Genomic DNA, 13281 nt, shown 5'->3' on the forward strand with positions numbered 1-13281 from the left:
TTGAATATTCATCAATAAAGGTAACAAAATATCTAAAACCAAAGGAGAAGATACAACGACTAGGTCCCCATATATCAGAATGAATGATGGAAAAACTAGAATTACATATTGATTGAGACCTTTTAAGAAAGGAAGATCTAACATGTTTTCCTAATTGACATAACTCACATTCTAAGGTTTGGAGACCACTAAGTTCAGGACACGTCTTTTTTAATTTGGACAAATGAGGATGACCAAGTCGATCATGTAGCACTTTAGGATTAGGAGCAGCAACACAGGACACCCTTGGACGAGATCCAAAATGGTATAATCCGCCAGCTTCATATCCTTCTCCAATCTGTCTCCCCGAACCACGCTCCTGTATAAAAGAAGATTTATGATCAAAGGTTATTGAACAATTTAACATTTTGGTCAACTGGCTAGGGAAATTAAATTAAAAGGACGATTAGGGACAAAAAGGACACAATTGAGATTGAGGGAGGGAAATAAAGAAACATGACTGACTCCTTTGGAGGAAGTTTTAGATCCATTTGCAAGGGTTATGAAATGAGGTTTTTCTCGAAAGGAAATAGATGAAAACAAAGAGGTATTACTACAAATGTGATCAGAAGCACCTGAGTCAATTACCCATGAATTTTGACCTTCCATAGATTGAGAAATGTAGGTTGTTGATGTACTGGGAGATTGAGATGGTGTTGCCAAGCTGTTAGACTTTAACCTTAAATACTCTTGATATTCATCCTCAGAAAACATAGAAGTGGAAGTTTCAGTCTTCGAAATATTGGCGGTTTTGGAAGGGAAACCATGTAAGGAGTAGCAATTCTCTTGAGTGTGACCCATCCTTTTACAGTATGTGCATTGAGGATGTTCCTGACCTCCTCGTCCTCCTCCTCTAGTGCCACGTCCTCCACTTCCTCGTGTGGCAACCATGACAGATAGTTCCACTAGTTCATGCGCTTCTTGAGTTTGAGGTACCGGGACACGCAGAAGGCGAGTGGTCAATGTGTCCATGGAGGGGACCTCATGACTAGTTAGAAGTTGATCTCTGAGATGATCAAAATCGGGATGTAGGGCACGAAGGATCAACACCATGTAAAATTTGTCTAGTTTCTTTTTGAAATCCTCTAATGGGTCCACCTCCAAAAATATCATGAGTTCTTCGAAAGCAGATTGGGCTTCAGCCATGAAGGACACCATATCATGGTCTGCCATTTTAAGAGATGCAAGCTTGTTCGTAGTGTCATAGAGACGTTGAATATCATTGGCATAAATGCTTTGGGCTTTCTTCCAAAATGAGTGACAAGTTTTGAAAGCCCTCAAAGATACAAGAAGTTTAAGTTCCACTGATTGCTATAACAGGGCACACAACTGGAAATCTGCTTGGTTCCACTGATCAGCTTTTTTAGTAGGCACATGGCTTCCATCTCGCTCAAGGTGGTCATAATGCCCTTGGCCAAGGAACCACATTTCAACGGCAACAGACCATGATAGATAATTTTTTCCATTTAGCTTCTCGGAGGTAATTGATGGACTTCCGGAGAAAGAAAGAGTACTGCCAGACGCCATTTTTAAAGAAGACGAATAGTACCGGCGAGGAACAAGAAAACCCTAAGGGTTTAGACGAACGGAACTGTGATAGCGATGGATGACGGTGGCCGGCAGCGACAGACTGTGGCGCCAAACAGATATTACGAGACAGAAACCAGAGCGGGATCGACCCACTCTGATACCAACTTGAGAATTAAACTGTAAAATAATTCTAGAGGACTTGATTGATCCCTCTCATGATCTTCTATTTATAAGAATAAATTGATACAAAAGTACATAATAAATAGGGTAACCCTATACACAATATAATCATGATAAATAGGATAATCATTGATAACAGTTGAAAAACTGTTATTTTCATGCTTAAATTTGATACTAAAAGCAACCTTTAACACTTAGAAACTAGCTTGAAATCATGTTTTTGGTCATATTTTCAGAAATAAGAGAGCTGGACAAGTTTATGCTTGATTTTAGTGTTTTATGCAGGTTTTAAGGTGAATTTGGTGAAAGAAGTGAAGAAGAACAGAAAGGGAATCAGAAAAGACATCAAAAAGTGTAAAAGGAGAAGTCGCAACCACCGCTCAGCGGCAGTTTACCGTTGAGCGGCACTCAGAAACCCACGTTAGCTCCGCTGAGGGGTGAAATAGCCGCTGAGGGGAAGAATCGAGCTCGCGCACTTACCGCTGAGCGGCACTTTTATGGGCTTAGGCCTAATTTTCTGTAATTTACGAATAATATATAAGCTTTAGGGTTTCCTAGGGTTTGTATCTTTGGCTGGGACGAAGCAAACACTCTCTTTTCCACCCCTTTGAAGGAAAATCTTGGATGCTCAGGCTACCTCTCTACCTTTCTAGGGTTTTATCTTTCATTCTTTCATTATTATTCATCTAGTTTCACCATGAATATGGTGAACTAAACCTTGTATTGTTGTTGGGGGATCAATGTAATCTTGTGAAACTCTCATATATGGAATTTGTGTTTAAACATCTTATTTGAGATACATGCTTTCTTTCATCAGTAGTTAGGGTTTTTCCTCTTTGCTCTAAGCATGCATAGTTCAACTCACTCAATGTCATGATTATTGATTTTGTCGATATGGGAACATACGGGGAAATCTAGATCCGGGGAATTTCTCCCAATAGCATATTGGTTGCCTTTAAGCTCCTGCACTTTAGAACTAACTACTAGGAATGCTAGGAATTGTATGAACTCGTAATTAAGGATAGGCCTTCTTGACAAGGTAATTTAGAGAGTGGCATTAACATTGATGAAAAGATTGATGAATTCTTAAAGTATATGAGAGTGGATAAGATGAAATTGATAACCCCAACAACATACTCATCCATATAATTCATCCCGTGTTTGTTTTACTCTATTTGCCATTGATCACATTCATGCATATATGTTTAATTACTGTCTTTTGCATTAAAAATCTACAATCAATCGTTCACAAGTCTTAAATAATCAACGAATCAATTATCTAACTAGGCCGTGAGTCCTTTGGGAGAACGATACTTGGTCTTACCGAGTTTATTACTTGATACGATTCGGTCACACTTCCCGAGGGTTAAACAAGTTTGTGGCGCCGTTTTCGATGTTCATAAATTTGTCATCAATCCTAGACACAATATAATCATGATACATAGGGTAACCTTTGACACAATATAATGATGATAAAATAGGATAAATATCCTAACAATCTCTAATTTTTTTATGTTAAAATCTTTTAAATCTAAGTGTGCTCTACTATAACAATGACATTTTATCCCTAAGGAGGGATTTCATCAAATAAGTTTGGACAAGATACTCATAAATAAAAACTACTTTGGAAATAAGAAAGGCTTGTTTAAAACCAACCTTCATCGATCAAGGATGTTTTCACCATGGTAAATCCCTCCTGTGATTATCTTTTTGCCCATGGGAACTTTCACCCTTACGAATCCCTCCTGAGAAACATATCATCCTTAACCACTTTTAAAGTAACCATGGTTTAAAGAAATTGATTAGTTACTTAAAGATCACTAAGACACGAAGCACATAATAAAAAATAAACATGAAAAATAAAAAAGCATAATCCTATTAATGATCTTAGAATCGGAATAAAGTACATAATAACATCCAAAACACACGTAATAAATGAAGTTACAAATTGACAAAATATACACAATAAAGGATTGCTACTCTAGAATGCAGATTACATTAAAGGTTTGCCACTACCTACTCTGGTAAAGCCACTATATCAGCTGTTAAAAAAGAATGACTCAATTTCTCACACTAAGAGGGGGTGAATTGGTGAAGTATAAAATTTAAAACATTCAAAATCTTTTTCACCAAAATTGATGCCTTTATGACTTTCTTGAAACGCAAGGTAAAAGATTTGTTTATACAGCTGAAATTAAATCGATTGAGTACAGTAAGAAGTCGACTGAATAAAAGAGTGTATAGAAAGATCAAACACTGAGTTTTTATATTTTGTAAGAAGTTGACTGAATAAAAGAGTGTATGAATAAAATATTGCAATGCAATCCCAATAACATTTAAACATAAGATTTACAACAAAAGCATCTTTTTCGAGCCTCACAAACTCATTCCTACTTTATTACTATATATTAGGTCCTCCACTGAATGCCTAAAATGAGGACATTATGTTTGTATTTATAACTGTGTAAGGCATGGCTACAACTCTAGCTTTTGGCACTTGAGCAATAAAGGATTTATTCTAGATTAAATCGCCTTTCTTAGGACTTAAGCTGTTGGGCTCAAGCTGTAAAAGTTATATTCTAGATCCTTCTAAAGGTGGTTTCTTGAGGTTTCCTTCCAAGGTGGGTTTCCTTTGTGGCTCAAGCCTTGCACTTTGTGTTGGAGCCCCTTGGTGACTTATAGGAGAAGGATTCTTCATGGATTCATCCTTAGGTCAGTGCTTGAAATTTCCCTTCAAAATGGGTTTCTTCGTGTGGCTCAAGCCTCAAGTTTCATATTGAAGCTACACCAAAGTCAGTTTTTGCCAGAAATTCCTTAAAATATTTTCCACTTTGACTTCTCTATTGATATCAAGAACTACAATAAAAAAATTAAATAGGAATGAATTAAGCATAATATAAACAACATTGAAACAAGATAAGTGTCATATCTTAAAATTTACTTAAACTACGCACGTATTAGTAACCAAAACCTTCTACCTGACCTTCTTTGGAAGCAGGGAAATTCTTCTTTATAGCATACTCTTCGATCGAATTAGAATTGACCATAAAACCTCTACTCCGTAACACCAATTGTTCCTAACCAAAGGACTTAAAACCTCCTTGGATAATGAATTAGAAACGCTTAAAACCATTTTTACCTTGTATATTGAACAAGTATATCTTGGTTCACAAAAATGAACAAGTATTCAGATAAGGCAAGCATTGTCATATCGTGATCACCCATCATTAACTGACATCATCTCATTTGTTGAACCTATCATCCCAAATCTGACTGACCTGTTAATTAAAGAGCCTAATAACCATTTAAGTGAAATTACCATTATTAATCAAGATTGTGATGCTAAGAAACTAGGCCAATAACAATTGGGCCTAGGAAGCCGGAAGGTGGAGAACCCATGGTAAGTAGTATAAATAGGGCATGCCTTACAGGAAAAAAAAACATTGAGTTTTGCAACATTTATTATCATCAAAGTAGTATAATCATTAAAAAAGAAGTTGAACTAGAATAATTGTCAAAAAATAATTAGTTTGATGAACATGACCTTGTTTTAAATAAACAAATACCACCTTATAAATACATATTAAAATAGTGAGAATATAAAGTTAAAAAAATTATGAAGATATATAATAAGATAAAAATGGTAAAAAGAAAACAAACAGTGTCCCTACAAATACTATTTAACAAAAATGTTAACTAACTAACCCAAAGATAATGTTTTTAGAAGTAAGGATACCGGTTAAGGAAATAAAAATAAAAAAGACGTATAAAAGAATCACATTTTAAAAACGTTTTCAATACACCCTTATATGATTTTAGATAAAGAAAAATCTTTTAATTCTTTTACGAGAGTGGTAAGCAGACGAAAAGCAAGATCATACTATTTGATGCATAATTGCAAATAACATGTCAAAGGCACGCGTGTGCTTATGGCTATCATTTGGTCAATCTAGCTTTAATTATTGCATAAAACATGCACCAGCTTTCAAAAATAGATAGTTTAAGTGTATAATAACGAACTCATTAAAAGTTAATCAATTCCTCAATCATAGTTTAGTGATGCACATCGTTTTCAATCTCAGATGCATCCCAAGTGGCAACACACATCAAGTGTTATTGGACTTTTTCTAAAAAATTAATAAACCCAGAATTTCTGGAGACACCCAACTTTGACCTAGTTTGGTCTCTCAGACAGTGAAAGAAAAGAGAACTGTTGTTGCAACAACCTAAATTCTATGTATGTCTTGTCTATAATCTGAACCTACATCCTCTGTATCTGTACCAGACCATCACTAAATTTGAAAGGACTCCATTTATCTATCTATTTCTATTTTTGCTATCTATCTAGATATCTAGATATATGCATAAAGGTATTAATGTTAACTCATCTATTATGCTTTCTGATGGATCTTATCGAATAATTCTGTTTTATTTATTGTGAAAAAAAAATTAAAGAAAGTAAGCTTAGTACGATATTAGTTCGAATTTTTCCCCGAGAAGTAAACATTAATATATTAATTTTGATTTGAGGCTTAAAAATTTAGGAATTGGACGTTTCTATTTTAAAATCCGGAACTAAAAGTGTAAATGGAAAAAATAGCTAGACCAAAAGATTTTTAGTTTCAGTAAGAAAACTAATTTACGTATAATTACATCTGCAGACACATAAATAGATAAATTTCGTTGTTATAATAGCTAAATAAAAAAAAATTAAATAACAATTACTCTACCCAAAATTAAGGATGCTTTGTATTCGGATCTTATTAATATGTGTTTTTTTTATGTTAAAAGGATTTAAACTATTTTTATATTTTTAATGAGAATAATTTTAAATTTTATTTTTATATTAAAAAGGTTGAATTAATTATATATCCTTATAGATAAAATTATCATAGTTTGTAAAATAATTCAAGATTATTCCTTACAAATTTATTTACCCATTTTACCTTTTACTCTTATACTATATAGCTCTCGTTTTTTTTTTTCAAAGTGCATGCGTTTACCCCTTCGCAGATTCGGATTTGTCTATGTCGGTATTTCTAGGGAACCTTGCAATAATTGCATAATTGTAATATTCTATTTTGCCTTTAACTATCGCTTACAATAATGCAATTTAGTTTTGATGTTTATGATTTGTTAGAGTGGGTTTCTTTGGGATAGGTGCAGGAGATAAGTCTTGCCACGCAAGCTTATCTCATTTTTTTCTTTATTTTTTATCATTTTTTAAATTGTTGATCACTTAATATTTCAAAAAATAATTAAAAATTTAAATTATTTAGAAATTATATAATATAATGTATTTACAAAAATTATATCATAAATGTTTTTAGATGTTACGTTTTGATTTTTAGTTTTGTATCTATTAAATATTTGATTTTCTCTTTCAATTCTAATATAATATTTATAATGATTTCATTTCAAATCACTTTTACTACAGAATTTATTTATGTCTCTATTGGCTATTTGATCTTTTTGTTTGTAATTTGTAGAAATTTCAAATGTAAGATTTTCCTATAAACATTATCATATGAGAAGCGTTAAAAAGATATTTTCATAATTGAAACACATGAAAATTAAATTGGAAAAGAAAATTGATAAATAATGACTTTTTTTTTTTTGAAAATTTGAGAATATCAATAAATTGATGAGTGAGTTATTTTTTTCATATTACTCTCTACGCATCAGTTGTTGGTGTGACATTCAAGAGTTTTGGATTTTTACTAAGAAAATTTAGTTTTTTTCACTAACATTAGTTTCTTGAGAATATGAGTAGAATAAATCAATGCTTTCTTTTCCACAATATTTTCAAATCATCGATCAATAGTTTCAGGTACATATCAATGTCATTTCTAGGTTGTCTAAGATCTGATATCATATATTTTTTTTTCATGCCCAATAAAGAAGATACATTGTAAATTATCAACAAAATTGGCCATGAGTTATATTTGTTAGTTAAGTTCCCATAAGAATTCATACCATTTGTAGCAAGTCCAAATCTTAAGTTCCCATGAGTTATACGCTACACCAAATTCTGAAAATGTTTCATCAATCTTCTCTCATTATGGAGAATCAGTTGGGTGTTGAAGAATATTATCACACTTTCTTCCATTAACGTATCATTTCAGATTCTTCACATCTTTTTTAATGGTAAACAATCATTTTAACCTATGGGTTATAGGTAAGTATCACACCACCTTAGTAGGTGAACCATTTTAGTCTTCATTACCATTGTTTCCATCAACTTTCGTTTTAAACAGTGATAAACCACATGTTGGACACATCTTCAGTGAAGCAAACTCGTCTCTGTATAGTACACAATCACTAGGGTATGCATGTATCTTTTGGTATTCTAAACCCATAAGACATTAAATTTTCTTCACCTCATAATTACGGATAGGTAATGTGTTATTTTCTGGATGCATCTCCTTTGGAAACTCCAACAATTATGTAAAACTTTTATTAGTCCATCAATTCTTTGCTTATAAACTGAACAATTTCAAAGTTTTAAACAATCGTGTAAAGTTAGAGCATCATGGGTACAACCCTTCCTTTGAATCGGACTTTAAAGAATCTTATAAACAAGCTCTTCTAAAATTTTCTACCATAAATGATCACTCATCCTATCCACATAATATGTTCCTCGTGATGTTGTAGGCTTGAGTAATACTTCTCTATGTCAAGTCCAAACTGTATAACTCTTTACTATACCAAAGATAAATAGATGATCATGCATGTTGCCTAAGTCCTGACATATTTGATTAAGACAACGAACACAAGAACAAAAATGTTTCATTCACAAAGATTGCATGATCTTGAACATAATGCAAGAAATTAGAAACTCCTTTTTCATACTCTTCACTGATGTGTTGTTCATTCATCCAGCTGTTTTGCTTTGTATTATATTTGTAACAAACATCATCAATCTCAAATTTTTAACTCATACAAGGTTATGCCCTACCTATTGGAAAAAAATATTTTTCTTAATTTGCTAACAAGTATATGAAGAAATCTAACATCATAAATTGAAAATTTTCGGTAACATTTCGGATTGGTCTCCAAAGTATACAAAATGAACGTGATCACTCATGACCACAATCAAGTATGCAACCGGAGAACAACACAAAATAGTCTCAATCAAAATTTTATCAAATTTATGGACAAACTTCAACGTACATGTTATACAAAATTATGAAAAATAACTTTTTCAAATTGTCCCATCAAAATATTCGAGATTTAATACAAATGATTAAAAATTTAATCATTTGTACTAAATCTCAAACGACAACTCATTTTCACTAAAAGTTTAACTAAAATTATAATAATGTTTTTTAAAAAAATTATTTATAAAAACATCTAATAAATCTAAAATTCATTAACTATCTAATATAAACAAAAAGTATAATTTAATCAATACCTATTAATTAATCAAACATCATTCGTATTTCTTATCTAAAATTCATTTTAAGACTCAAATAACACTAAATTTGGTAGTAAAATATTCTACAAATTTAAATGAAACAAACATGTCAACAAAACAAAAAAAATGGTGAGAAAAACATCTTCAAACAAAGCTCCTCAAATCTCAAACAAACTTTGGCCAAGATAAATAAAAAATGAAAAAATATGCATAATCAAAATCACATGCAAATAAAACAATGACTCATCCAAAGTTGAACGAAATAGACCAAGTTCAAGGTTCATTCAATATTTAATGTAGAAAACTAAATCTTGAAGGAAGTTGAAGGGTGATGCAGGAGTCATCGTTGTCGTTATGGAGGGGTCGTCGCTATGATGGAGAAAGGATAACTCATGCCACCGCACGATTGGATCTATAGTTGATCCGACGTCTAACGAGTGTAGAAAAATGGGCTTCTCGTGTAAGAAGAACTCATGCCACCGCACGATTGAAACTCAAACAAAATAGTCATCGTTGCGTACTAAACCCTTCAAGTAATAAAACCATGGTAAGACCAGATATCATTTTCCCAAAAGACTCATGTAATACTAATTAATTGTACAATTAGTAACTAATATAGATTAACGAATAGTTCATGAATTTACAACTACATGCAAGTAAATAAAGATTTACAAGAAAATTTGGACTTTGGTAATTAGAGGCACTTATGAGTGGGAAAGGGGTAGAAATGATATGGAATGAATACGATAGGGGTAGATTTCACCGGCTTCACTCTCTTGCACACACGAAATCATCTCATCTCTATCAAATACTAATGTCAACCCTTTAAAGCACTCAAACCCTAATTTCTTAGGTGAGAGAGCCTAGATTTTCTTACTAAGCGTCAATCTCTTGATCACTCAACAAGCGAACCCGCATTAGGAACTAGGGTTTTAGACAATTAATAGGTCATGTTCTATCTCTAGACACAAGTTTCCACTAGATTTCTTGTTTCAAGACTAAGGTTCACTAGATTTTTCCCAAAACCTAACGAAACTGCAAATCGAGCTAAGAACACACCCATTCTCGCAAGCATTTAGAGTAGAAACAAGAAATTAGCATTTCAGTGAAGATGTTTTTATACAATCAAATAATTTAAAGAGTACAAGAGAGTTCAAGAGCTACAAAATACCCCTAAATAAATAGGTTTGGCTCTCAATTTCCATGGAGAGCCTCAAGCTTACAAAATGGCCATGGAAGAAGAAAGAGAAACCAAGAGGAAGAAGGGAGTGTTCCCACGAGCCCTAGCAACCTTCCTAGGTCTCCTTTGAGTGAAGTCGCACCTCCAAAAAAACAAAGACCCCTTAAAACTTCAAGAAAGCTTGAATAAATAGGCAATTTGACACGTCAGTTGCGCCACCCTTCAACGGTAGGGCTCTGGCGCTCACCGCAAGCGTTCATGGTAGCTCTCTAGAAAAGTGGCGCTCAACGGTGGAAAGTGGCACTCAGCATCAATTGATCTTCTAAAACTCCACCTTTTGTTGATCTTCTTGCTTCTCTAGGTCCCTAAGGCTCTTCAATGTAATAGAGGATCTTCCTAGCATCAAAATAGATCAAAAAGAGGGGATTATAGTATTATTTACGTAATGTATCCCAAAATATAGATAAACACTAAAACAAGATAAAAGAGAGGATTTAGGCAAGTAAAAAGTTAAAGGAGAGCTGATTTTGTCTCTAAAATGAACCTCAGATAATGGTAAGAATTAATGTTATCAATAATGTCGTCAGTCCTCTTCGTATCTGACATCTAATGGGTACAAGAAAGGTATTTTCCAGTTATATTTTTATTGTATTAGATGTCAATCCTTCTATAATTCAACGTTTAATGGTGATATGACGTGAGTCCCCTTGAATCTGACATCAAACTCTTCATTTTATTTACATAATACTCACTAGTCATTTATTAAGTTGACTTTTTTTAGGCTAACATTGAATGAAAGACGTTATAAGTCTATTTTTCATTAGTGTTCAATAAAATTAAATCAGTCTACAGATACATTGATTGGACGAGTATGTCCATACACTAATTAAATGATTCTAGAACCAAACACTAGATAAGTATGTTTATACACTGATTAGAAAAATCTAGTAGTATACATTAGACAAATTTGTTTATACACAAAATAGATAAGTTTATTAATACATATGAGACGAGTTTTTTTACTCACTAATTAGACGAGTCTTGCAATGAATATACACTTATTAGACGAGTCTAATAATACACATTATATGAACGTACTGATTAAACAAGTCTAACAATACATATTAGGCGAGTTTGTCAACTCATTGATTAGATGAGTCTTTCCATACATGATTAGAAGAATATAGCAAAAAATATTATATAAGATTGTCTATACAATAATTAGACGAGTATAGCAAAAAAATATTACACAAGTAATTTTTATATTTTGGTTAGACGAGTATAACAAAAATTATTAGACAAGTCTGAAAATACATTTATTAGATAAAAAAACAAAAAACATTAGACTAAATATCGATGTATTTATCAAACAAGTTTAGCAATACACATTAGATGAGTCATTCATATGTTTATTAGATTATTCAAGCAATGTGCATTAGACAAGTATTGACACACACAAATTACATGAGTCTATTAATACACATTAGATAAATTTGGTCATTTAGTAAATATATGAATCTTGCAATACACATTAAATAAATCTATTCATACATTGATTTGATTATTGTAACAAAAAACATTTTACAAGTCTAACAATATACATTAAACGAATTTGTTCATATACTCATGTATATAACAATGTTAGATGAATAATTCTATACATGAATTAGATGAATATAATAATACATATTAAATAAATATATCTATACACATATCAAACAAGTTTTACAATACATATTAAACAAGTTTGTTTATATACTAACCATTGATTTACTAAATATGTTTATAACCTTTTTCAGTCTTTTAACTATTAATTTTGTCAATTGCTAAAACTTTCTTCTTTATTTTTTGTAATGAAAGATTAATTAATGCTAATTTTGAATTTGAAAACAAAACATAAATAAAAACACATATTTTAGAACCACAAAAAGAAAATAAAGAAGAGTTATTAGATATTTGTTAAAATATACTGCAATTTTTAAAAGAAAGTACAACAGAAAATCAAGAATGCACAGACAGATAAATTTGGCACATAAATCAAAGCTAACTACAATATTAAAAGTTAAAATACCTACTACAAATTTGGATCTTTACATTAAAGAAGAAAATGATGAACATGTACAATAAGCTCATTAAGGATGACAAATGGACAATAAACTTAAATAAAACGTACAACTTCTTGCCCGCCCCCAAAATATATTTTTTCGCTATCCACTTTGAATATATGTATTTATAAAAAGAGTTATTGTATATAAACCAATGGAAATACCTTTGGTAATACCTGCAATGTACAGCCATTAAAACTAAAGTAGGTGGACAGCATTGGATAACACTGAATATGTGTGTTTGCTCTCATGATTTTGTGTGGTTGTAACAAGATAATTATTTTTTTTTCATATTTTGATGCATAAGAAATTACAGGAATAAAAGCAATAAGAGGTAGTTTCACTGTGTGTTAGAAGTCCAAAGCTGAAATTGAGCATCAGCAGCATGGACCATCGACAACATCAATTCAATATTCTGTTCTGCTCTGCTTCAATCGCACACCCACTTTTTCAGATGACACAGAACTTTCATTTGGTCCAACCTTTTCCGCATATGCTTCTTTCAAGACAATCATTACATTACAAACAAATCAATTCAACCAAATAAATAAAAAGACCCATTTATCTCACCACCATTTGCTTTTTCTCATACCTCACTCTCTTCAAATAATACATTTTTAAGGTAGTCTTTCTGTTGTAATTATTAACATTCATTTTTCTTCCTATATGAATATCATCAATGTCATCGATATTAACAATCATAGGTTATACTTATATATGTCATGAATTTTCATAACTATAATGATCATATAAAGTGATAGAGAACTGATATTGAAAATTCAATACTTTTACTATATTATAAACAAGTCGCTTACAACAAATAGTATGCG

The sequence above is a fragment of the Vigna angularis genome, chromosome 8 (assembly GCF_016808095.1).
Source record: "Vigna angularis cultivar LongXiaoDou No.4 chromosome 8, ASM1680809v1, whole genome shotgun sequence".
In the NCBI taxonomy this organism is placed as follows: Eukaryota; Viridiplantae; Streptophyta; class Magnoliopsida; order Fabales; family Fabaceae; genus Vigna; species Vigna angularis.